Consider the following 11,823-nt stretch of genomic DNA (forward strand, 5'->3'; position numbering starts at 1 on the left):
GGGGCGTCCTCATCGATTTGTCCCCGGAATACTCCCATGCGATGTACTTGGACTCATCGAAGAACCTCAGGAAAAAGGATTACAAGCACATAAAGAGTGTTCTCGATAGTGCCCTGTTAACCTTCAGCCTGTCTGGTGGATATATCAAGGTGAAAAAGTACAGTAATCGCGGGCCGGCTTTCGGTCATAAGACCGACTTCTGCTGCATCCAGCAACCACACACCAGTATGGCTGACGGATTCTACCTCATGCATCACCTGCTCGAGTACAGAAGGGATAATCAACGCCTTTGCATGTCACCTACTGCCAACGATGCCGAGATTGTCAGCTGGGCCACAAGCATAGGAACGACTCCTGATCATCGAATCAGAGTTGAGTTTTATCACGTATAGTGTGAACTTGCCCAAGTGATCATGAAGCAGGTCCTGGAACCAACATGGATGTTCTACCATGGGCCAATCACGCGGGAAGATGTCCGAGCACTGCTACTCGCTCAGCGTCTGGACCTGAAGCCTTTCAAGAAGCTCGGGTGCTTCCTCCCTGACTATGAAGATTGGACCGCCGACATGGAGGACTGATTGTTGATGACAATGTGTCACTACTGTCTTTCTATGGCAAAACTTTGAATTTATGCACGGCGAAACTATGTGATGTAATAACTAAACCGTGGTCCTGAACTAGCGTAGATTGCTCTAGTTAATTAGTTTGGGTATGAGGAACTTCGTAATTTATGTTTACTATTGGTTGCTTGTATTTTTCTAATTATGCCTCCTTGTTTTCTTAAGTACATTATGTTGCATATTATCGTTCAATTCATCAACTCACGATGCAGGTACATAGATCAGAGATGGCGAAGGACTACTACGCCGTGTAGGTTGGGAGGGTTCCAGGAGTCTACGACCACTGGCCAGCCGCTCAGGCCCAGGTGCACAGGTACCCGGGTGCTAGCCACAGAGGGTTCGACAGCAGAGCCGAAGCGGAAAGTAGTTACTTGAGGTGGACACTACAGCATGAGCAGGGGCGGGACCGCCAGTACTACATAGTCGCGCTCTTGGTCATGCTGATCGCTCTTCTCGTCTACATCATGGTTTAGATAGAGATGATGAAACTTGTGTGCGCGCCATGACCATGCAGTTGCATTTCTTCGAGACATGACATGATCGCACTTGTGTATCGCTATTTTCGAGATGTGATGATATTTGTGTTGAATGATGGTGATGATGATGGTATGACGAGACTACTGTATGTCTATGATATGATGAGAATAGTGTATGTTTAGTATGATCTGATGAAACTATTGTATAGAGCCTGTATAAATACATCACAAATACGTAGAGGGTGCAAATCTTTGAAAGCAGGAACATTAGCAGTAGCGCAGGAGAGAACCTAGCAGTAGCGCTGGCTTAGCAGCAGCGCTTCATGTGGACAAGCGCTACAAAGGTTTATCAGTAGCGCTGGTCCTGGAAGCCCTACTGCCAACAATATTTACCAGTAGCGCTGCCTATAAAAGCGCTACTACTACAACTTAGCTGTAGCGCGCTAGCAGTAGCGCTGGACCCAGCGCTACTGCTATGCACATTTCAAGCGCTACTACGGGTTTTCTCTAGTAGTGTTCGGTCGAGACTATCAGCATCTCTTCATCAACTGGATAGGAGTAGCGACATATGTTGGCTAGACGATGGCTTCAGTCTTACTGTTGTATTACTTTGTAGGGTTTTTTGTGCATAATTAATAAAGTGGCTACATGCATCGTACAGATGCAGAGGCCGGTGGTCTTCTTCCTTTTCAAAAAGAAAAAGAAAAACTATGATCTTTCAATGCTATACGATTTAACCTAGCAATCCATTTAAAATGTGCAAACACGTGCATCAACGACGGCATTCCCTTCCTCGTGTAAGAAATCAAATCGAAGCATGACACCTTTAGATCTCTGCCCCTCTTATTCTCTTGAGATCAGCAGATCAGAAGGAGTTAGAGAAGACACGGTGCCCCATCTTACCATGAACCCTTGAACGACGATGAGCAGAAAAATGCGACACCGACGGTTTATCCTTTGTACGTGCTCATTGATTCTGCCGCCGGCCATGCACAGGAGGGGAATCCGGGAGAGAGAAAAGGAAGATGACGGATGGAGGGGGGAGAGTAGAGAGAAGAAGGAGCTACCTGGCAGGTCGGCGGCGAAGCTCTGCTCCAGGCGGCGGCTCAAGAGGGACAGCCGGAGTGGCGGAGCTAGGGGAGGCCGGATGGGCACCTTAAAGGCGGGATGGGGTGCAACCTATCCTTTGTGAGCCTTGCCGATCCGGCAATAGGAGAATAAGGCGACGTCGTACGCTGGCAAGAGGCGAATAAGGCCACGTCGTACGCGTTGAGGATAGGTTAAACTACCTGAAGATAGCTGCACTTCTGTTCGAGAGTTTCAGTTAAACAACATACCAGTTCAGTAAGGAGAGTGAGGCCGCGGTGCACGCTGTCCATTAGGTCGGCAGCAGCACGCCGGGTGCGAGCTACAGGCTCGTTAGCCAGCGCTGGCACCATATCGCCGTCACGGCTTGGGTTGCCGAGCTTGCCGCACCTGGGGAGGAGGGGGTGAAGGTAAGAGGAATAGAGGATCCTACCGGCACGGGGACATGAGGAAGCGATGCGACGGGCCGGCCGGCGTTGGTGCGATGGCCGATGGCTAGGGTGGCATATCGGGGCCGCGAGTCATCCAACTTTGGGTGCGAGCGAAGCAACGCAATCTAGAGGTAGAGGGGCCGCCTCATGGGTGATGCGCGGGACGTGGAGAAAAATTGGATGAAGCGTTCCTTTTAAATCTCACTGGTTAATCTTTATGTTGACATAAAAATTAACTGATATAATGGGGTGACGGATGGAGAACTAAGAAATCTTCCTCCTTTTATTATTAGGTAATAGATATAGAGGTATAGACTCGTTGAATAAAATTGTTGGTTTAAGTGTCCGTAGTGTGAGTCACAGTTGGAGGTCTAGCTGTGATAATGCCCTTTTTAAGATCTGAACATTTCTTGTGATGTGAAATACAATGGTCAGATTTGACTAGTGTTTTATAAAACTTAGATTTGACTTGTGTCTATAGCATAAGTTCGTCGTTGGCATTGGTCTATATCATGGGCCCAAAATTGGGAGTTGATATGTTGCCTAGTCCCAGAGAGGGGAGTTCAGACTAGATGCGTGCCAATATGCAAGATATATCTGCTTGCCATATGCAAGTTACGACATGAAGATGTGACTACTTCTCACTGATATATTTGCTTGACATGACATCTATGTCCAGCTTTAGTTCTCTACCAAGGGCCACAATATGTCGGCTGCTATAATACACTGACAAGAAAGAGGTGAATTGTATGTTCAAATTTAATAGGTGCCAATACGCAAGATATACTCGCATGTCACATACAATATATTTTCTCTCATCGCATGCCAAATATTACATGAAGATATGGCTACTGCTCACTATTATATTGCTTGTCGTCTTTGTAAACCATGACAGTAGTATCCTGTTATTCTTTTCTAGTTCTCTACCTTAATGATGCCGCTAGCTCTCTACCTTAGGGATGCCATTAGCTAGCCGCAGATTGCTATATAAGCAATAGCCTTTTGTAGCTCTCAGCGGTCCAATAGTGTCATAGAAACCACCCTGTATCAAAGTGTAGAAACATGGATGACTTGTGCGGTTTGCGTCATGGGCATTGGAAGTCTCCACGTTCTAGTCATGGATGATTCTGGTGCTAACGTCCTAGTTGCAACGACAGTCGTAAACTATTTCAAGGGTTCGAGCTAGTGTCGTTATTATGAGTTGTGAGAATCATTGTGCAATTTGCTATGACTGTTTGATATATACAATTTTCTTACCAATATATGTTACTTGGAAAGAAAGGACTGCATGCATCGATAATTCATTGATTGTGTGCATGATGCACATATATAGGTACAGGCTGGACCGGCCTCTACTTGTCTCCCAAGATATGCAAATATACAGGAGGGGGAGAGGAGATAAACGGTATAAATACAAGACCCTAGTCCTATACATGTACAGTAGACAACGTACATTCAACAATATACAATGTTGATACAATTGTACCTCAGAGATGATACCAACACTTATATTCTTATGGTAACCAGGAGCACCGTCGGAAATCCGTTGGTGCTCCCGGGAGCGTGCGCTCTTGCACGTGAAAATGTTTTTTGAAATGTCAAAAAAAATCCAACAAAAATGCTATGTGTTCTTTGTCACAGACAAATTTTTAGGCAAAAAGATTAAACATTTTGGCATGTGCAAAAAAACACCGAATGTTACCCACAATATGTCACCCTAATTTTTTTTCCACCAGCGATACACCGCTGCTCCGTTTCGCATGAAAATTTTCAAGGATGATTGTGACACTAACACGAACATCTCCAAAAATTTCAGATTTTTTTAAAACATTTACTATATATATTTTTGTTTACTATCCACGTGGGAGTGCGCGCTCACAGGAGCCAAAACGCCATTCTCGGAGCACCGTGAGCTATATAGTAATAGGAACATGTTATTAACTAGCTATATATAGAATTCATAATTGCATATGAAGTTATGTTATTTTCATATGCTCCAAAATTATTTAAATGCCCCTAATTGTGCTGATGCTTTTTCATATTTAGTGTTATGACCATTTAAATTCCCCATGCTCTAGTCATGGATGACCCCCGTCTTGATCGTCTTGTTGCAGTGAAGGTCCTAAACTATTTCAATATTTGAGGTATTGTGGTTATTACGAATTTCCAAAAACATTCTGTTAACTTATTGTTCCTAGGATCTGTTTTTTTTTTTGCCAATGTAGGATGTTTATACGATAGTACCTTGCAAGAAACAATATGCTCTTATGTATACCTGCAGCACCTTGAACTATCTAGTAAGTAGGAAATATTAAAATATTATTTAACAAATTTATATAGATGAGATAATCAGACGCATGTCATGTTATTTTTCTATGATCCAAATTTCTTTACATTGCCTAAGTATGTACCTTTGTCATCTTTAGTACTAGTGTGGAAGGTCCCATGCAAGCCCTAAAATTATTAGATGAGGTGTGTGAATATCGTTTATTAGAACAGCTGCACTTCATTAAGTTATTGTGGTTGTTTACTATATTTTACATATTTCATATCGTGAACTTTAGTTATAGGGACATGACATCGATTTGATTTTTAACTTTTTACCACATGTTGCATATGATTGTCAATGATTTTCTTAGGGAAGTGAAGATGTATCACTTTGAGGATATTACTTAATTTGTCCTTGCACAATTGTTATTTAATATTTATTGTCATGCCTCTAAGTACTTTGAAACATTAATATTAATAATCTAGGCCTGTTTATTTTTATTCTCATGCATTCCAAAATTCCTGGAAGTAGAGGCACAAAGACATAAAACATGTCTACATTGATATCTACCTTAAAGGAAACCATTAGGCAACCACGAATTGCTATATAAACATGTCTACATTGTTGTGAGCCCCTCGTGGACATTTGTCCATACCATGAGCCACAATTTGCGAGTTACTATGTTGCACTGGCCAACAAAGAGGAGATTCTTAAAATTGGATGTGATACATGAAAAAAATGATAGCTATATTCACTTGTCGCATGCAAGATATGACACGAAGATTTGGATAGTAATCGCTGATATATTTTTCTTGTTCTGTTGTAAGATATGATTGCCATATCTAGCTATTGCTAATGGCTCTCTGTCTTAAGGACATTGCTAGTTCCCTATCTTTTGGATCAAGTTAGTTGGCTAGAAATTGCTATATAAACAAGTCCATTCCGCCTTCAATCATCCAAAACCACACTATATCAAAGTTTAGTAACACAAAGACTTGTGTGGTTGGGGTCATGGCCATAAAAAGTCCCCATGTTCTCGTCGTGGATGATCCCATACTGATCGCCTTAATTATTGCAGCAACGGTCCTAATCTAGTTCAACATTCGAGGTATTTTGGTTATTATGAATTTTCAGAATCATTGCACAGTTAACAATATATTTCCGTACCTATAGTTTAATATATACATTTTTTTTGCCAATTGAGAATGTTTGATACAACATTACCTTGGATACGAAAGCATCAATTTTGTTTGGATGCCTATTAGGAGCAGCTTGAACTATGAAGTAAATAGGAAAATTTACATGTTACTGAACAACTTCATATAGAAGAGATAATATCATATGAATGCCATGTTTTTTCCTACGCTCCATCTTTGTTTACATGTCCCTAAGTGTGTTGATGTTCTATCACCTTTAGTGGCTATTTTGGAAGGAGCCATGCAGGCCTTGAAATACTTGGATGAGGTACGCCAATATTGTTTACTAGCATATATGCACTTCGTTTAAGTCATTGTGTGTGTGCTTTACTATACTTGACATATTGCATATCAAGAACTTCGGGTAAAGGAACATGATGTGGACTTAATTTTCACGAACTACAGCATGCCAGATATGTCTGGTTATGATTTTGTTAAGGTAGTGAAGGTACGTCCTTTTTAGGGAATTATAGTCTTTGTCAGATCATAATTTACGGTGTTGTTGTTCTATTTACTCTGATGCCTATACTATGTAACATTAATAATAAGTAACCAACTCTATTTTCTGCACTCGGGAATCACCTAGACTTAAGAACATTCCAGTGGTCATTATATGCACAGATGTCATCCCTGAAAGAATCATCAAGTGAGTAAATGAAAACTATCAAGCATCGTGCTAGTTAAATGTTTTTTTATAACAATCCTCAAATTAATATAGGATTTTTTTGTATTTAGGTGCTTGGATGGAGGAGCAGGGGATTGCATTATAAAGCCTCTCAAGGTTGAAGATGTGCCTCACATTTTAAGCTACACGTAATGAGCTAGAGTGATATACCAAATAAAGATGGAATGCGACAATACCCACCCCCTCACCCAACCCCCAAATTGGTCTTGGGGTTATATGTTTCGCATTAATCCTTCTTAGGGTGTGACCATGTATATGGTCCTTTCCTTATTAAGTCAATTTTAAAATGATCCACTGCAACTAGTATAAGAGTTCATTGGTGCTAGTAGGTCATTCTATAGATGAAATATGTGTGATTCCACTTCCAACTAGATTAAGATCTCACCGCATCTCACCAAAGTTTCTTCTAAAAAATGTCAAAAAGGTATACTTTCATGCTCCAAAAAATATTATTTGTTTCATATTTCATGTAATCTAGTTATTCCCAGAGAAAATGTATGATGGTGGTACATCACCAATCTATATTTCTACTAACCTTACTGACCTTGCATTGGCAGAGTAAGGCATCATATTTTGTAGGGATTTTCTGAACGGAGAGTATCATCATGTCAACGCCTTCCTATAAAGTTGGTTTTGAGGAAAAAAATATGTTCCTAGTTACCGGTCACTATAGGTAACACAAATTTGGGCAGTATACCTCTTGCATGCTTGAGTGTCTATACCCTATTCGGCGATTATTGGGCAATGTGAATGTGCATGTGCAACATCTGCTATCTATAAGAGATAACAAGTAAGTATTCATGACGTGTGGCAAAGTAAAACTTGAGAGAGAAAGATGTTGTCTCGTAATTAATAGATGATCTGTAGCATGAGGGACACTTTGCAAACAATATTAATAGAAGATTTGTAAAATATCAATGAAATATATGTCTACATTAATAAAAGTTTGTAACTAATAGACATGGCTGACTAGCATATTTCTTTCTCTTCACCATTTTATAGCTTTATTTTATTCCCTGTTTATTCTAGGACCGTACCAACAGGCTACTGTTCCCTTTTTTAGAGAAATGTGCGGACACTTCCTCTCCCGCCCCATGTTGAAAAGACAAAATTGATGATGTCTGCTTAGATTCTTTTCAATTTCAAGAAAATACAATTTGTAGCTCAAATCGTCAGTCAGATTTAAAATTCATTTTCACCATTAAATCCACCACGACAAAATCTTTGAAACTAGATCCCATTTTGGTATATTCTGACTATTATTTTAGGGTCCAAAGTTATCACGCATGTGCTATGTAAGTTATGACGTGTGCGATAACTTACATTAGTGTCTACGTAGAAGTCACCGGGACATAAAAAATGGTTCTTCTAATCTTCTCCCACATGCACACGCATGCATGCATTAGAGGAAGAAATCCAATGTTATATTCGATTCTCGCCCATTATGGAAATTCAGAATATTTTTAGAGGACAAAATCTCGCCCATTATGGAAATTCAAAATATTTTTAGTTCAAACCGTTAGTCCGATTCAAAATATGTTTTCATCATTAAATCTATTGCAACGAGATCTTTGGAACTACATCCCATGCTGGTGTGCTCCAATGACTTTTTGGGGTTCAAACTTACTATGTTCGGGCTACGTAAATTACCACGCCTGCGATGCATAATTAAGTTAGAATATTGTTTACACAGAAGTTTCCGGGGCATGAAAAAGTGAACTTTTTGCAACATTTGGATGGTGTTTTAGGTTGAAAGTTATCACCCAGTACTACAAGAAGCACGGTAACTTCAGCACTAGCAGTCTGATAACTATAGCATGAGTAGCATGGTAACTTCAGCGTGAGTAGCATGATAACTTCAGCGTGAGTAGCCTGGTAAGTTCACATTAACAATGTTGGTATAACTATAACACACATATCCTGGTAATTATAACAAAATTTTAACTAAAAAATACTAACCTTTTTGTCATAGTAAAAATAATAAAACTAATGGTTAAATAGCGTGGTGTATATTTTATAGTACAAGAAAGGGGTAGAGGAGAGTTAGCCACCAAAGCGAGCTCTATTTTTCTTAGTAAGAACGGTGGCAAAAAGAATCGGCATGGACATAGTTAGGAGTTAGCACTCATCGATACATGCACGACGTGTGAGGTAGGTAAAAAATAATAATTGTTTGTAGCAAGTAACTCAAGGAGATAACTTCAACATAATATCGGCGAGCATAATCACAACATAGAGCTTGCGCGGTTGGTTGTCGGGGATGGGCCTCATCCTTCGGGTTCATGTGTCTAGAAACAGAGCGTTCACCATTTACTTTTCTTGTTTATTTTATCAGAAGTGCTAGCCGTCGGCTGGACGGGCCAAGCCCCAGATCGGCCACCTCCCTAGCCATTGGTTATGAATTAAGTCTATATTTGAGAGAACCAATTGTCGCAACCAAAAGAAATCATATGCACAAGAAGCATTTTTGTGTTTGGAACATTGTTGCAGCATTCTCACATGTGGACCGAGAAAACATGCTAATAGTGTCGCAACATTTTGAAACGTCCATGTAACAAAAAAAAAACTATTGCATGCAACATATTCGTACTAGTTGATACAAAATCAATGGGGAAACACATCTCAAGTACGCAACATGGAGATCGGTGCTTCTAGCAGCCCAAAAAACTACTGCAACATGAACCAACATCTGAAGTAGACAGTCAGAGTCACTACAACATGTTGCATGTTGTATGCAACAAAGCACACACAAACTTGATGGTGTCAAAACACCCTTCACATGCATTTTTCAAGTCATGAAAATTTGTTCGTTGATTTTTACTATTTTTTATCTGCCAAGAAAGCATGCCCGATGCGAGCAACTATTTATTGCATGATTTTTTTTTACTTGCAAACGACACCTAATCGAGCGAGTTATATTGGACCGGGCCATATTGGCCCATGTGTGAGTGTTTTGCTCGCTATTCAACACTTACATAATCAACAAATAGGAGCTCTTGGTGGCGGCCGCGACTAACTCCCACACCTAGCAAGTCTTGATTGTAAAAATTGGTCTAAGGAAACAAGTTAGCATTTGCCGAAGATGGAAGCAGCGCAGCCACTGATGAAATCTACTTGGTTCCCGTTGCCTCCATCCTTTGTTTTGATGTTGTGAGGGGGGGAATGGTTCGGTTGCTCTCTAAAACATTTTTTGCGGAGTATTCCTGAAATCTTTTACTATTATTCAAGTTCATACAGTATGATTGTCGGTGTTGCTACTCTGGTCTAATTGCAATGTCTTTGTTGGAGCCTTGGGAGAATTTGGACTTCACAAAAATTTACCAGAGAAAAGATGCATCAGAGAGATTTTTCACTGTATTTATTAGTTTTACGAGTTATTTTGTGATTTATTTAGATCTTTATCCAAAGCATGGTACCTATAGGTTCTCGTGTGGAATAAGATTACATGCATTTAAAATGAAAAACCTGTAGTGACCGTGTAAAAACTAGCCCTTGGCTAGGTTTGGTTTTTTTTGAGACAACTAGCCCTTGGCTAGTAAACCTCGCATGAATCCTGGGACTCGCACACGGCCGCTACAACAAAGGCACTGCTTTGCTAACCACTACAGCAGGAAAGGGCCAGTGACTACATGGAGCGCGGAATCCTTAAGAACCAATATATCCGCGCTATTTACGAGATTTGCGAATTATTCAAAAACAATCTGGAAAAGTTGTTTTTTTTTATGAAAAACAGTTCATAAAATTTTGAAACAAGTTTGCAAATTTTAAAAAAATAGTTCATTTATGTTTAGAAAAACTTTGGTGAATTAAAAAAATGTTCATCGAATTTGAAAGGAAAGTTCATCTATTTCAAAAAAGTTCATCCACCTTTTTCAAAATCATTCATCGGATTTGAAAAAAGTTAATCGAACTAAAAAAAACATCGCATCTCAAAAAAGTTCATCGAATTAAAAAAACATCGCATCTCAAAAAAGTTCATCGAATTTGAAAAAAGTTCATCAACTTTGAAAACAAAGTTCATCAAATCTGAAAAAAGGTCATCAAATTTGAAAAAAAACATCACATTTGAAAAAAAATCATCGATTCTAAAAAAAGTTCATCAAATATGAAAAAGTTCATCGAATTTGAAAAACAATTCATAGAATTTGAAAAAAGTTCATCAAATTGAAGAAATGTTCATCGATTTAAAAAAAGTTCATCGAAATTGAGAAGCGTTCATCAAATTTGAAAAAAAAAGTTCATTGAATCTGAAGAAAAGTTCATCGATTTGAAAAAAGTTCATCAAAATTGAAATGCGTTCATCAAATTTGAAGAAAAGTTCATCGAATTTAAAAAAAAATCATAGAATTTCAAAAAATAGTCCATAGAATATGAAAATAGTTAATTGAATCTGAAAAAAATCATCAAATTCAAAAAAATAGTTCATCGTTTGAAGAAAAAGTTTGTTGATTTTAAAACATTGTGCATTTTGGAAAAAGATAAAATAAACAGAAAAGAAACAGAGAAAGAAGGGAAAATCAAAAATACAAACAAGAAAGAGGGAAAGGAAAAAGAAAAGAAAAATGAAATCTTGATTCACAGCGAACCTGAAACGGTATAGAAAGGGAAAAAGATAATATTTGCCACTAGCGTGAAGGTGGTCTACTGGTTGGTGCTGATCTTTTCTTAGCAGGAAAGAAAGAAAAATGGGCTGGCCTATCTAGGTGCGCGAGAATTATGGTTTTGCTTTCGTGAGAGGCGCGGTTGTGCTTTCGCGAGAGTCACGGCCATGCCTCCTCGGAAATGAAAAAAAAACACATTTTCTCTTTTTATTTTCCTTTCGCGGGAGTTATGGTTTTACTTCTGTAAGAGGCACGGTTGTGATTTCGTGAGAGGCACGGGCGTACCTCTTTCGAAAAGGGAAAAACCCGTGCTCCTGGTCCGGGTTTTTCGCCCTTTTTTTCATCTGGTTTTTTTCGTTAAAAAAAGTTTGTCAAAACCTATCAACATCGGATCTAGTTTTGAAGATCTCGACGCGAGGAATCCAACGGTGAAAGCGGTTCGAGATTTGGACGCACGGT

At 39.4% G+C, this 11,823-nt stretch overlaps 1 pseudogene; it reads left to right on the forward strand.

The window, feature by feature from the left end:
• The first annotated feature begins 5,893 nt into the window (after positions 1-5,893).
• LOC119284133 lies at positions 5,894-6,895 on the forward strand (annotated as a pseudogene).
• Positions 6,896-11,823: the final 4,928 nt, after the last annotated feature.

The sequence above is a fragment of the Triticum dicoccoides genome, chromosome 4A, assembly GCF_002162155.2.
Source record: "Triticum dicoccoides isolate Atlit2015 ecotype Zavitan chromosome 4A, WEW_v2.0, whole genome shotgun sequence".
Lineage (NCBI taxonomy): Eukaryota > Viridiplantae > Streptophyta > Magnoliopsida > Poales > Poaceae > Triticum > Triticum dicoccoides.